Source organism: Brassica napus, chromosome C7, assembly GCF_020379485.1.
Source record: "Brassica napus cultivar Da-Ae chromosome C7, Da-Ae, whole genome shotgun sequence".
NCBI classification, from domain to species: domain Eukaryota; kingdom Viridiplantae; phylum Streptophyta; class Magnoliopsida; order Brassicales; family Brassicaceae; genus Brassica; species Brassica napus.
In genome coordinates, this window is record NC_063450.1 from 10,989,240 (window position 1) to 11,003,961 (window position 14,722).

The 14,722-nt window shown below is 38.8% G+C and overlaps 1 long non-coding RNA gene across 1 annotated transcript; it reads left to right on the forward strand.

Annotated features, from left to right (window-relative positions):
* The first annotated feature begins 9,451 nt into the window (after nucleotides 1–9,451).
* Nucleotides 9,452–10,740, forward strand: LOC106409664. The gene is made up of 3 exons (XR_001282154.3): nucleotides 9,452–9,533; nucleotides 9,912–9,960; nucleotides 10,145–10,740. It is a non-coding gene; the product is annotated as an uncharacterized LOC106409664 (long non-coding RNA).
* Nucleotides 10,741–14,722: the final 3,982 nt, after the last annotated feature.

A 14,722-nucleotide genomic window follows, 5' to 3' on the forward strand; every position in this document is an offset into this window, starting at 1 on the left:
CTCACTTGGATCACGTCATGGAAGTCTGATACACTGCTGATAAAATAACTGCAATCAACTGCTCCAATTCGCTCCACCGGAGGATACAGTCCAATGTACCTCGGTTTTAGTTGCTTCAGCTTATGAGTCTTAAGTCCTCCCTGAAATGTCATTATTTTCAGGTATACTAGATTGCCCATATGTAACTCCAAATCCTTACGACGCTTAGATGCATAAATCCTCTGCCGTCATGGGCGTCCCAAAGCCAATCGTTGAGCATGTCCATTTTCTATACCATCTCTTGAACCATTAATAGTTCTAACTCATGTCACTCCCTCACTTTGGTCCAACAAAATGGTATACGACAAGGCCTACCATAAATAGCCTCATACGGCGTCATCTCAATGCTCGAACGATAGTTGTCGATGTAGGCAAACTCTGCTAGATGTAATGCTTTCCGATCTTCCATCCCACTGTAAGACGCAATCCCTGAGCATGTCCTCTAAGTCTGAATAGTTCTCTTTGACTAACCATCTGTATGCTGATAATAAGTTGTATTCCTGTAGATCTTTGTCTCAAGTTCCTTCTGAATGACTCCAAAAATGTAGACGTGAACTTCGAATCCCAATCCGATACAATATTGACATCCATGAAACCTCCCAGACTCAATAATGTAGGTCTGCTCCAACTGATTAGCTCCGACTGTCTTCTTAATTACTTAGGAAATGGGCTAACTTGGTAAGTCTATCCATGAGTACCCATGTGGCATCTGTTCCACATATGGTGATTTAAAATCCAATAACAATGTCCATAATCACCATGCCTCATTTCCACTCCGGCAAAAGCAAGCTCAAAAATAACATGAGAGATAACTGATCCTCTGTCATAGCCATCTGACATGTCTGACACTGTGACGCAATGAAGCTACAACTCTCTTCATACTAGACCAATTATAGTTAACACTTCATATCTTTGTACCCCTTGGTGTTCCCTATGGGTAGAGAAACACAAGTGATGTATTTGCTGTAAGATCCCTTTTCTTAACAGCTTATCGTCCAACACACAACTCGGTTTCGGTACAGGTACATCCTGCTCAAAACTATCCCGCTCAAAACAATCCCGCTCAATACTTATGATATCCAATACTCCCCATCTCGATCGTCTTACAAAGCCATAATACTAACATGCGCTTGGCGTATCCTCCATAGCAAGACTGCTTGCTCTAAAGTCCCAAGGCAATCTGTCTCTCCATCGACAGTAATGGCACACAATCTGAGACTAGCAAATGTCCCAGTAAACTCATGAACCTCTATGGTTCCTAATACGTCGCTCATGTGCCTGCCCAAGGCATTTGTCACCTGGTTGTCTTTACCAGATGGTATGCAATATCCAAACTGTAGCCTGCTACAAACTCAATCCAACTGCACTGTCCAAGTACAAGTTTTAATGAATGAATATAAATTTCAGACTCCAATGATCCCAGAGAATCTGAACTTCCTTCTGGTACAATTACAATCTCCAAAACTATAACGCAAATACCACTGCAGCCACTACGAATCATGAATAGGTTAGTGGGTCCCGTGAGGTCTCAACTGATGCAATGTATATAGAATGACCTGATCCTCATGCATCAATACACAATCCGCAAACGCTCATCATGCTCCCTCTACTCCAAGAATAACTCAATGGGGTCGTCGATGAGTACAATCGCGCACTTGTCCAAGTGTTCACGAAAGACATCATTCATAAGCTTCTCAAATGCTATCGGTGCATTCGTCGATCCAAAATGATATCACCAAAACTCATAATATCCATAACGTATACGGAAACCCACATTCCGTGCATACTCCTTAACTATAGCAATTTGATGATGTCTTGATGCCAAGACTACCTTCGAGAACCGTGAACCTCCATGCAGCTAATTCAACAACTCATCAATATGATGGTTACCATGTTCAAGTCTATATAGTCGATACAAAGCCTGAAACTCCCATCATTTTTTTCTTTACAAACAACACTGGTGCTCCCCACGGCGAATTACTCGACCTGATAAATCTCTTGGCTGATGAATCTTCCATATGTTCTTTCAGCTCAGCCATCTCTGCTGGTGCTAATCGGTATAGAACTCGTGAAACCGGTGCTGTCCCTGACTCCAACTCGATCGTAAGAACATCTCCTCTGGGTGGTGACAGCCCTTTCAAGGCCTCAAATACATCCCCATACTCTGAGATAACTAGAAGATCCTGCAACTCATGTTGACCATCAAAATGATCACCAAAATTCATTTACTCCCCATATCCAATAACTCCTCTGCATGTAGCATGTATGCAAATAAAATCTGCTATGCTCCAGAAATGTGAACTCTTGCCATCAGGCAATCCAACAGTACTCGATGTCGTGATAACAAGTCCATCGCAAGAATGATATCGCAAAACACAACTCCATCTCTAACGAGTCTCTGAACCAATCGACCCTCCAAGCATAACTGGTACACCGCAATCAATATAAATAGCTCCCAACGTTTCTATGTCAGCTGTCCGAACTGACACATCTCTGAAATGATCAACACTGCCAAAAACTGGAAAACATACCAAGTGTAACTCCAATATAACACAACACAAGTTGTCGCACCCCAATCCAAAAGCGATCCCCACGAGTTTACAAAATAACCATGCCTCCATTGCAGTAACTCTACTCATACACACGAATAGCAAATGCCAACTCATGGCTCACATCTCATACCACATAATCTCCAATAACGAAAACTCGTGGAGAGATGGCTTGAAGTTTGGGTGGTGGCAACAACGTCACACATCCACATGCGGACAATCTCCGAAAACGGCTGACGAAACTAATAGACACCTGAGCAATCTATCAAACTGTGACATCAACCATCTCTCGAACATCTGGATGAAACCCTGTTAGCTAGAGAACGGATGACGATGAGTTTTACTCATCGTCAATAAAAAGACAATTGGATTAAAAGTCACTCAACGAAAAGGTGCTATATTTTTCTTCTTTTAAAACTCCCAAATCCCGAGATTCAAAAATATTTTAAAATCGAGTAAACCGAATTAAAACTGAGTCAAAACCGAGTCGAAACCACGTCCCAACAAATCGCCATCCCGGGTCAGAGCCGAGACAGAACCCCGCTCTGATACCAAATTGTAACACCCGTATTTTCTAAAATAACTTAAATGAATTAAAAGTCTGAAATCTCCATTAATTACTTCTCAAAAGTCAATTCCAAAGTCGTAAATCCAATAAATAGTCATAAATTAAAATAACATAATAAATCTCGAAAATATCGGTAAAAGCATAAAAACTGCAAGTCTGAAAAAGAAAGGAAATCAAAGTCCCAAAGCACCAGCCCGATAGCAATCACTCCTGCTCGTCAGTCTCATCTGAAAGGGGAAGAAAGAGGGGTGAGTAACAGAGGAGATACTCCGTGAGGTATGGGATGCTAAACACGCAAACCACTGACTTGAGTAAATAGAACTCCCACTATGGAAGTTTAGCTCTAACATGAACACACACGACGCCTAGCGCATCACACAAACACAAACAATGCGATGATAGCATATAACTAGTCCATATACCCTACATCTCCTCATATGGATATATAATACGTAGCGTCGCTAGTACAGTCTGTCTCTGTACCTCCGCCCTCTCAAGTAGCGTCCATGGTACAAACTTCTCTGCACCACACGCCCGCACCAGGAGCATCGCAAGTCCAGAAGTCACTGAACCCCTGCCCGCACAATCAAAGTAGCGTTGCTAGCCCAGACATCTCTGAGCCCCCGCCCGCGCCCATAGTCCCTACTCATAACTATGTGTACATACATATATATATATTGCATCTCTTAACATCACACAATCAAATCAACGGTTGAATCCTCTAGACCCCTAGTGATGTGCCGCAATCCACAGATCATTACATGGAACCAGCTCAGCATGGAGTTCAGGACGTTCTGAACATTTCAACCGAGGTTCATGTTTTTCACCGTACCAGACTTGACTTGGATCATGCCAGACTTGAGAAAGATCATGCCAGACTTGAGAAAGATCATGCCAGACTTGAGAAAGATCATGCCAGACTTGACTTGGATCATGAGGTTTCATAAAATGATCGAGACTTCTCTCTTTTGGCTCGATTGCCTCATACTGCATGTACCAGCGACCGTACTGATGGACTGATCGACCCTTTTGATCAGTTCATGCACTTTGATCAGCCAAATCTCACTAAGGCAAGGATCCTTAACCTATCTGAAGACATAGGACATACTTGGTCCAGTATGGTTCATGATCTGGACATGGTGGTTCATACGGACATTCCCACATCCGTCGTTCTCCTTACCGCGGTTCATGCTTCAGGATACAACGAATCTGGACAGAAGCCGAACACTCACCTTGTCTAGTCTTATCTCTTTATTTTCGTATTAAAGACTAGATCTAGATCTAGATCTACTTTTTCATTTAATTCCTAGATGTACAAAACACTATAAATATGTAGTCCATTTCATCAATAAAATCAGTTCAGTTTTGGTTGTTTATTTTGTTTCTTCTCTGAGTGAGAGAAAGAGTTTTTTAGCTAGTTCATTGGTGTGAACCGGCTTGTTGATTTGGTGGTTAGCCAATTCATCTTTGTGTGTTGTTTGGTGGTTAGCCAACACATTCATTCTTTCTTTGGTGGTTAGCCTTAGATCGTGGGTATATCAAGAGTCATTCCGCATCTCTTGACGATCCTTTCAATCCATCTCAGTTCCAGAAGTGCCGTTTGCCTTCTCGGATCATATCCAACACCCAGCTAAAGTGATCCTCCCTATCTTAGGGTTCTTCAGTTGGTATCAGAGCCACTTTGGCTGGTTTGTTTCCAATTCATCTTTTCATCTTCTCATCTCTCCACGATTTTATTTTCTTATTTCTTGTTGGATCCGGGCTGTTCCTTTACTCCCTTGTGATCGCCAGTTATTTAAAAAAAAAAAGAGAAAAAAAAAAATCTATCAAAAGAAAAGAAAGAGTAAAAGTTTTGGCTTGAATCACTTCTGAAGAGAAATCCAGGGGGAGTGGTGGAAGAGAAACCCTGCTGGCTGAAGAGAAACCCAGCCTTAGGACAATTAAGGCGGAACCATATCAAAATTCTCTTCATCTTTCTTTCTCTTTTCTTTTTCCCACAAAAGTTTGTTTTGGGTTTTGATTGCTGAATTTTGACTGTCTATCATCCTTTGAACCAGTGGGAAGAACTCTGAGTGATCACCTAAAAATCGTGAGCTAAACACTTTGAGAGTGTGAGGATTTTTATTTGCTAACTCTTTTGTTAAGTGTTTTCAGGATGTTTGGACTTCTCAAGAAATCAAAACTACAACAAGACGTTTACTTTCCTTTTAAAACCGTGTTAGAAAAAAAGCAAATGATTTTTGGAAATAAGAAACAGTTTGCTTCTAATGGGTTTGATTTTGTGCAGAAACCAAAGGAAGAGACAAAACAAGTTCGATGATGATGAGAAGTGGATCAGGAGTGGTGATTGTCCCTTCACCAAAGCCAAGAGAAGCAACTGTGATGTGTCTAATTAGAACGAGCTTCAGACTTATGCCAGCTTGGAAAAGATGTTGCATAAGGCGATTCATGTTGTCCGGTAACTCAAAAAGAAGGGAAACACCAACACTTCTTCTGCACCAAAACAACAAAGTAATTCTTCTTTCTCCTTCAAATTCTGATTTGAAAACTAATGTGTTGTCTTCTGATAAAAGCAAGGTTGTGAAAACCACAAGCAAGACTCTTTCTTCCAGGTGCATCAAATGCCATAGGGTCGGTCATTATGCCAACAAGTGCCAAAAACAGAAATCGTTGGTGACTTTGGAGAAAATTGAAACTGAGCCAGAAAAGGAAGACCCTTTACCAATTTTCGATGACTATGCACATGAACCGAAGGAAGGGTCAGGTGGAGAGCAAAACTGTGGTCATAAAGAAGGATCTTCTTCCATTCACAAACCGGACCGAACTCAAGGTGAGCAACGTTCTGATTATGGTTCTTTTGCTTATAATCCTTTTCCTTTTAATGTTTCAAATTTGAGGACAAATCTTTTTGAAGAGGAAGGGAATAATGTGCCGCAGTCCACGGATCATTACATGGAACCAGCTCAACATGGAGTTCAGGACGTTCTGAACATTTCAACCGAGGTTCATGTTTTTCACCGTACCAGACTTGACTTGGATCATGCCAGACTTGAGAAAGATCATGCAAGACTTGAGAAAGATCATGCCAGACTTGACTTGGATCATGAGGTTTCAGAAAATGATCGAGACTTCTCTCTTTTGGCTCGATTGCCTCATACTGCACGTACCGGCGACCGTACTGATGGACTGATCGACCCTTTTGATCAGTTCATGCACTTTGATCAGCCAAATCTCACTAAGGCAAGGATCCTTCACCTATCTGAAGACATAGGACACACTTGGTCCAGTATGGTTCATGATCTGGACATGGTGGTTCATACGGACAGTCCCACATCCGTCGTTCTCCTTACCGCGGTTCATGCTTCAGGATACAACGAATCTGGACAGAAGCCGAACACTCACCTTGTCTAGTCTTATCTCTTTATTTTCGTATTAAAGACTAGATCTAGATCTAGATCTACTTTTTCATTTAATTCCTAGATGTACAAAACACTATAAATATGTAGTCCATTTCATCAATAAAATCAGTTCAGTTTTGGTTGTTTATTTTGTTTCTTCTCTGAGTGAGAGAGAGAGAGTTCTTTAGCTAGTTCATTGGTGTGAACCGGCTTGTTGATTTGGTGGTCAGCGAATTCATCTTTGTGTGTTGTTTGGTGGTTAGCCAACACATTCATTCTTTCTTTGGTGGTTAGCCTTAGATCGTGGGTATATCAAGAGTCATTCCACATCTCTTGACGATCCTTTCAATCCATCTCAGTTCCAGAAGTGCCGTTTGCCTTCTCGGATCATATCCAACACCCAGCTAAAGTGATCCTCCCTATCTTAGGGTTCTTCACCTAGTTCCAGTTTACAGTGAATGAACTATCTAACAATCAAGGATCAATTCAAACAGACGGATCATGATTCAAAATCTAAACTACGATAGAGAGAATTCTACACTGGTAGGGGATTTACGGAATAAACCTTCACCTTTGCCATGGGTTCTGAAGAAACCTGAGGAAATGCCGAATCTTGACGGCTCTAACAAAGCAACTCCGGAGCTCTCTAAAATTAGATCAATATGATATTCTTGCAGAGCTGAACCATAGAGCAAACAGATGAATAACTCAAGAACTGACCGTTAACCTTTAGATCCCTCCGGTCATAATGTATTCCTATATGTCCTCTATCCATAGACACCAAGTTTACTCTGATCGGACACCATTTGCTTAACCAAAGTAGTTTCATCTCCAGGCTGGTCATAAACGCAAACTGCACCAACACCTCTCACAAAAACAAGCATAACTCTCAGAAAATAACTCGGAATAACGATCCGCTTGCAGGAGATGATAGATAAGAGAATTAACTACTTACTGACAAATTTCAAGACTGAAAGATTTTGTTTCTGTCGACCGTTTCTCACTTACACCGAGACTGGTCAGAACTGTCTCTGCAACTCAACAGCTTTATTCTTCGCTAAGAAGAAACGTCAATAACTTTCTAACCGTACGTCGATTTGACAATCGGATAGATTATCTGAAAATCTGGCATCGAGATCTTTCCAATGATATCTTGCCCGTTCCCTGGTTCCTTCTGTATCAACGGTAAAACGTTGATGAAGTTGACTGTTCGCGGATCCGATCTGTAGATATCAGTCCCAAAGAAACAACCATAAATCTTAGATAAAAATTCCAAATGACGGTCTGCTTTCTGATACACATATATCTATGAGTGTAGAAAATAACCTCAAAATTTAGCTTCGAAATACTCATATTTGATTGATCGTTCTTCTGTTCCCCCAAAACGTGTCTGCAGAGCTCTACTCTCTCTTTTCGGATGGTGGGATGACTTCTCTTTCATGGTGGCTATTTGTGGATGTTCCGCTGACGTTCCGGCAGGACTTTGCCATCCCCAAAAATCTCTGTCAGAGGCCACCACGAAATCTCATCTTAAATAAGAAAACTTTAAGATTTTCTGCAATGTAATTGAGTTTTACTGGGCTAAATTTTTTCGGGCCGAAATTTGGGTCGTTACAGTTTTAGTTTTGAATTATGAGTTTATTCCTTAATCTTGATCTTAATAATTTCTTCCATAATAATGCTGCAGATATATTTGTAAACAATCAAAACAATAGCTACATTGGGTTTGTATCTCATTTCTGTATTCCAATCCATATTTATAATGCCGTTCACAAGGATTAGTCTATCTATTTAAATTTTATGGAAATCAACTGAGTTTGACAAATATCTATTATTATAAAGAAGAGCTCATCTGTTTTCCTATGCTGCTATGTCAGTAATTTGTTAAACCACTGGTTGACACATGTCCAGTTCCCTGTTAATTCTTTTCTTTCGTTCGGGTTCTACTTGGGATTCACGGGGTGTATTGAATGGGCTTTGGACGATTGTAATTTGGGACTGATTAAAAAAACAAAAACAAGAAAGACGACCATCCAGTTATATAGTTCTATCGTGTTATTCGAGCTCTGGATAATTAGAGTGGCAATGGAGTTTCGGGAGGGTGATGTGAGATGAATTTTCATGACGAAATTCTGGATCTAGCTCCGTTCGTATCCATCCGTTCAAACTCTGCGTTTCATTAATAGGATAGGTTATCTATAATATTTGTGGGCTTTTTTTGTTGGGCTTCTATTTTACTCTAAGCTTTCAAGCCCGATATGGAGAGAAGCTTATCGTCTTCACATCTTCCCACAGAATATAGGATTCGATCTCCGACAACAACGACTAAGTTCATATCCTGACACCAACAATGGAGTCGTCTTTAATTGTGTCGTTTTGTCTTCCGTCATAATCAATCAAAACATTCTGATTACAGATTCATCGCTTTTATCACCTTCTTAACTCCATCGACCCACATCAATCACGATCTGACATTCAATGCAACTTGCTCTTCTGCAAGGCCGTGTATCTACACCTATAAAAGGTAAGCCTTCTTCCCTTCCAAATCATCCTCTCAATCCCTGAAAAAAATTTAGAAAACTTAGGTTTGGTGAAACGGCCAACTCTCCAGCTCGCTTTCCTTCCACCATTGAGGTTAGACTTCTTTCATACTCTTTTATTGTGTAACGTTTTAGATTCATCGGTATCGTTTCTCTGTAGTTTGATGAGTTCCAATAAGCGGTTTCAGTCTAGCTAATGGTTTTAAAGACGAAACATGCATCTTGAGTTTACCTTCGCTATGGAGACTCAGGTTGCGAAGATAGATCCCACCTATAAAAAGGCAAGGCTTCATCCTCTGAGACTCATCCTCGCTATTCCTAATAACAGTAGAAACTTATTACACATTTTTTATCCACATTTAGATCGAATTCAGACATTGAAACCAAACTCCAAGAAGAGAAAGTTGCTTCGTTTTCTCATACAGCTTCCAATTCAAAGGTTTTTTATTTATCTCTCTTTCTCTTCCCTCTGGCTATAAGAAAGTGTTCTTCTTTGTATATGTTGTGTTGGTTGTTGCAAAAGATATGTATCTCTAAATTTATCATTAACATTGCTGATTTTGGACTGGCAAGGGAGGTTAATCTGAGTTCACATTTATAGAGTATGCAGTTATACGCTGGTTAAGATTTGATTCCTTTTTTGTGTTACAATGTCTCTTTCAGAATATCAATATACATGTATATTTGTACTTAAGTGACCCGTATGTCGATTAGCTGACATACCATTAAAAGTTGGTTAGTATCAATTTGTGTGGTACTCCTTCAGGTGCATTTATTTTCGGACACCAATATTTTACCTTCGTTCATGATCTTTCAGTGGCTCTGCTCTAGGATCCATGCAACAGACTGGCTGCTGCAGGAGCTCTGTACGTCCCGTTCTTTCAGTTAAACCAAAGAGTATTTGTTTGAGGCTATGGCTGTTACCGTTCCTGACTTAAAAGACTATCTCAAAGTCATAAGCTCTTGGCTGATGGCTATTCATAGTTTACATTTTATTTATCTTATTCATTTTAAAGTCACTAATGAGCTCCATTGACTGGATTTTTACAGATTCAGCCCCAAGTGTTTTGTAGACGGCTTTTTCAAATACTTCTGAGTTTAGAGCAGAGTGATCTCTGACCAAAACAGTTTCTTATACATCTGGAAAACCAACCTGGCTGAGCCAAGGAAGAAGTAAGGCCAAAAAGAAAATGAAAAGACATGTGAGGGCATATCAAAACATCATCTTTGATCTTTCAGAACCAGAAGTTATCCCTCAAGAATCCCACCAAGAGTCTCATGCCTCCACTGGAACAACTTCTTTTTTGTACGTTGTCCTTTCCTGAAGAATTATGGAAGATTCAAGAGAGAGAGAGAGAGCAAGAGACGTGAGTGCAGGTAAAAAAGAAGAAGATCAAGTTGCATACGTTGAACTGCATTAAAGTACTTAAATGCTTCCACCGGTTCCTTTTGTGTTGTTTTTATTTTGGATGAAGAATAGAGAGTTCCATCAATAGTTGTGTTGTAAGAAAAGAGATTCGCTTAGAAAAGTGGGTTGATGTGTAAATTTTGGTTAACAATTCTATTTTAACACAAATGTAAAAGATGAACTAAATAAAATGTATAATAAAAAAAGATAGTTTAACGAAGCAATTAATTTTTGGGCAGGTTTGCTATCGTATGTGATTATTGGTATCATGTGTTAAAAATATATTTTCAGAGAAATATATTAAAATATACATACATGAATTATTTACGCTACAACAATTAACAAACGAAACAGTAATTAATTAACAGTTTTTGAAACTAAAACCAATATTGTAAATGTATCCCGTATTTATTTTTTAAATAGCCATTTGAATTTGCAAAACCTTCAACATTATATATTTTAAGAAAAATATTAGTGTTTTAATATATATACCCTAGCTATTTTTAAGTTTTTGTCACAAAAATAGCCTTCAATGAGAAAAATGACCGAAATAAGTTTTATTAAAGGGTAAAAATACATTTTTAGTCTAGGGTTAACTAATCTAGATTTAAGGTTTAGAGTTAAGGTGTAGGGTTTTGGGGATAAAATTTTAAATTTTAAAAAATAACAAAATTAAAATTAAAATTTTCAAAATAAAAAGGGTTATTTTGGTTATTTTCGTTTGAGAGATATTTTTATGACAAAAACTTAAAATGACTATTTGAGAGAATTGTCATGTATATAATCAGTGTCACTTTATATAATTATTAGTCGCAGTATCTGTATTTCCTATTTCATTCAAATGAAACGATAAAATTAGCAGAAATACATAACATTACTAAAATTTGGTGAAGATTTAGTCAACAAATAATATTTTTGTGAATATACATAATATAAGCCAATACGTAAATTTTAAGAATACATATAAAATTTCAACAATATATAAAGATACAAAAAAGAGAAACCAAAACTAAAACAAAAAAAGGTTCCAAAACGAGACTAAGATAAACCAATCCCAAAACTGAAATTTAAGGACAAAATAGCTTTCCTTCACAAAAAACCACCGAAACCAATCGCCACGATATGTTAGTATGGATGAGAAGGTTAGCAGAGCTATGTTACGTTTGTATGAGTGTTGTCGTATTTCACCCATGTTGACAACTTTAGTCGATGGTCGCATAGATAAATGATAAAATGATTTTCTCAAGAATATTTGAGATACTGTTTCAATTTCACATTCTTTATATTTGGTGTTTTTGTTAAAATTGTCGTTTTGTGTTCATTAATCAATATTAGAATTGTTGCTCTATTTTTAGGGACTATGCATCACCTTCGATTAATCTCCAGAGGAGAAAAACTACTTTAAACATGTATTTAGGTTGACAATATATATATCTCAGTGTGACTTCTCATTTCTTATAGACAATACATATATTTTTTTACTAACTTTGTTGATCAGACCGACGAACACACAATTTATTATATGGTTTATTGTAAATTCCTGTTTGATTTTGTGTCAGCTAATTAGAGACACACGTAAATATTTTCACTCTTGGTTTAGCAAAAAAAAAAACAAATCTTTTTTCATGCTGCACAAATTTGACTTTGGCTAAAATTTTATTCCTTAGTTTTCAATTACCCAATTGCAAAAGAATCATATGAAAATCTGGTCCAAAGATAATAACTCCTGTAAACACAAAAACGAACTTGTTATAAACCATTTAGTGATCGACCCATTTATCAGCCCGTGTAGCAAGACGGGCCAAGCCCATCCGTAGGATCATACTGGCGCCTATCTACTCTTGTGTTTATCTTACGTATTGCTAGTCATTATCTAGTTAAGGATAAGTACGATCTCATGTCGATCCAGTACTTATACCGTCATTACCATATGTATATAAAGACCAGTTGGTCGACCTAATAATACACACAAGTTCTCCTCTTCATTCACAACACGTTATCAGCACGACCTTGTCTCTAAACCCTTCCAAAAATCCACCACCCATAAATCAGAAACCAAACGATCTCTTGCTATTTTCCGGCGACTCCTAAAGCTCTTCCAGTCGCCTCCTTTTCTCTCTGTCAGCAACCAGCAGCAGCTCTCTCCTCACAGACCGTTCAACTCATCACAAAAGGTTCAGGTTTAACTTTACCTTTCTGCATATCACATGAAATCATCTGATTAGGATAGATCATTTACATTGATTAGTTTACTTTCATGTCGAAAATTGATAAAACTAATCAGATTTCATGCAATGGATTTAACTTTATCCTAGATGTATAGGTTTAACTTTACCTTCCCGCATATACATGAAATCGTTTGGATCATTGAAGGCTATGGCCACGCCAATATCTTATTGAAGGCTATGGCCACGCCAATATCTTATTGAAGGTTGTACCACTATAGCTGGCACGGCTAGCTTAATTGAAGGCTATGGCCACGCCAATATCTTATTGCCAAAAGGTACACATCTTGAGATTGAAGATGCTTTGTACTCACCTAGCTCAAACAGAAGTCTATTGAGCTTTAAAGACATAAGACTGAATGGTTTCCACATCGAAACAATGGGTGAAGGAAGTAAAGAATTCCTACAGATTTATACACCCAAGGCAATAAGAAAGTCTTTGAGACTATACCTGCGTGTGGGACTGGTCTTTATTATGCCCAGACCAGTCTTGTTGAGGCTAATGCCGTCTTGAATAAAGAATTCAAAGAAGTGTTCACTCTTTGGCACAATCGGCTGGGACACCCCGGTTCGAACATGATGCGAAAACTCATATCAAATTCAAATGGTCACAGTTTGAAAACAAAAAGAGTTATCCCTAAGAATATCACATGTGAAGCATGCTCACAAGGGAAACTAATTACTAAGCCATCACGTACCAAAGTGAATAAGGAAGTGACAAATTTCCTAGAAAGAATACAAGTTGATATTTGTGGACCAATACACCCACCCTGTGGGACATTTAGATATTTTATGGTCCTGATTGACGCATCCACAAGATGGTCACATGTTTGTCTCCTATCAACTCGTAATCTAGCACTTGCAAGATTGCTGGCTCAGATAATAAGACTGAGAGCACATTTTCCAGATTTTCCATTAAAGACTATATGTCTAGACAATGCAAGTGAATTCACTTCCCAAGCTTTTAATGACTATTGTATGTCCATGGGGGTAAGTGTGGAGCATTCTGTAGCACATGTCCATACTCAGAATGGCCTGGCTGAATCCTTTATAAAACGGATCCAGCTGATTGCCCGGCCACTCTTAATGAATACCAAACTCTCAGTATCAGCTTGGGGACATGCAGTACTACATGCAGCTGAGCTAATTCGCATCAGGCCATCTAGTGAGCACAAATACTCGCCATCCCAACTACTAACGGGTCATGAGCCAGATATATCCCATCAAAGAATTTTTGGATGTGCCGTCCAAGTGCCTATAGCACCACCACAGAGAACAAAGATGGGACCTCAGAGGAGGATGGGAGTATATGTTGGATACGATTCCCCTTCTATTATTAAGTACCTAGAGCCAACAACAGGTGATTTGTTTAAGGCCAGGTTCGCGGATTGTCATTTTGATGAATCCCAGTATCCAGCATTAGGGGGAGATTATGGTAAGCTGGTACATGATATAAAATGGAATCAAACATCCTTAACATGACAGGATCCTCGGACTAGAGATTGTGACCTAGAAGTCCGGAAGATTATACATCTTCAAGAGCTAGCTAACAGATTGCCAGATTCTTTTGCTGATCCAAATAGAGTAACCAAGTCATACATACCAGCTGCAAATGCACCAATAAGACTTGATGTCTGTTATGGACATAATCAGGCTGCTACTACGTCTAAACCACAATTGAAACGTGGTAGACCAGTAGGTTCCAAAGACAAAGAAGCTCGGAAAAGAAAGAGTGCAAAGAAATCCAAGAAAGTGGAAACTCTAGACATGGAAAAGGAAACTCATGTACCACCAAAAGATACTTGGGACGCTAAGAATCAAGGTAATGAAGTTCCTGACAATAATGAGATCTCAATAAATTATGTCATGTCTGGAAGGAAATGGAACAGAAAACATGTCGACATGAATGATATATTTGCTTATAATGTAGCAGTCGAATTGATGGATAATAAGGATCTAGAACCCACATCTATACTAGAATGTATGCAACGACCA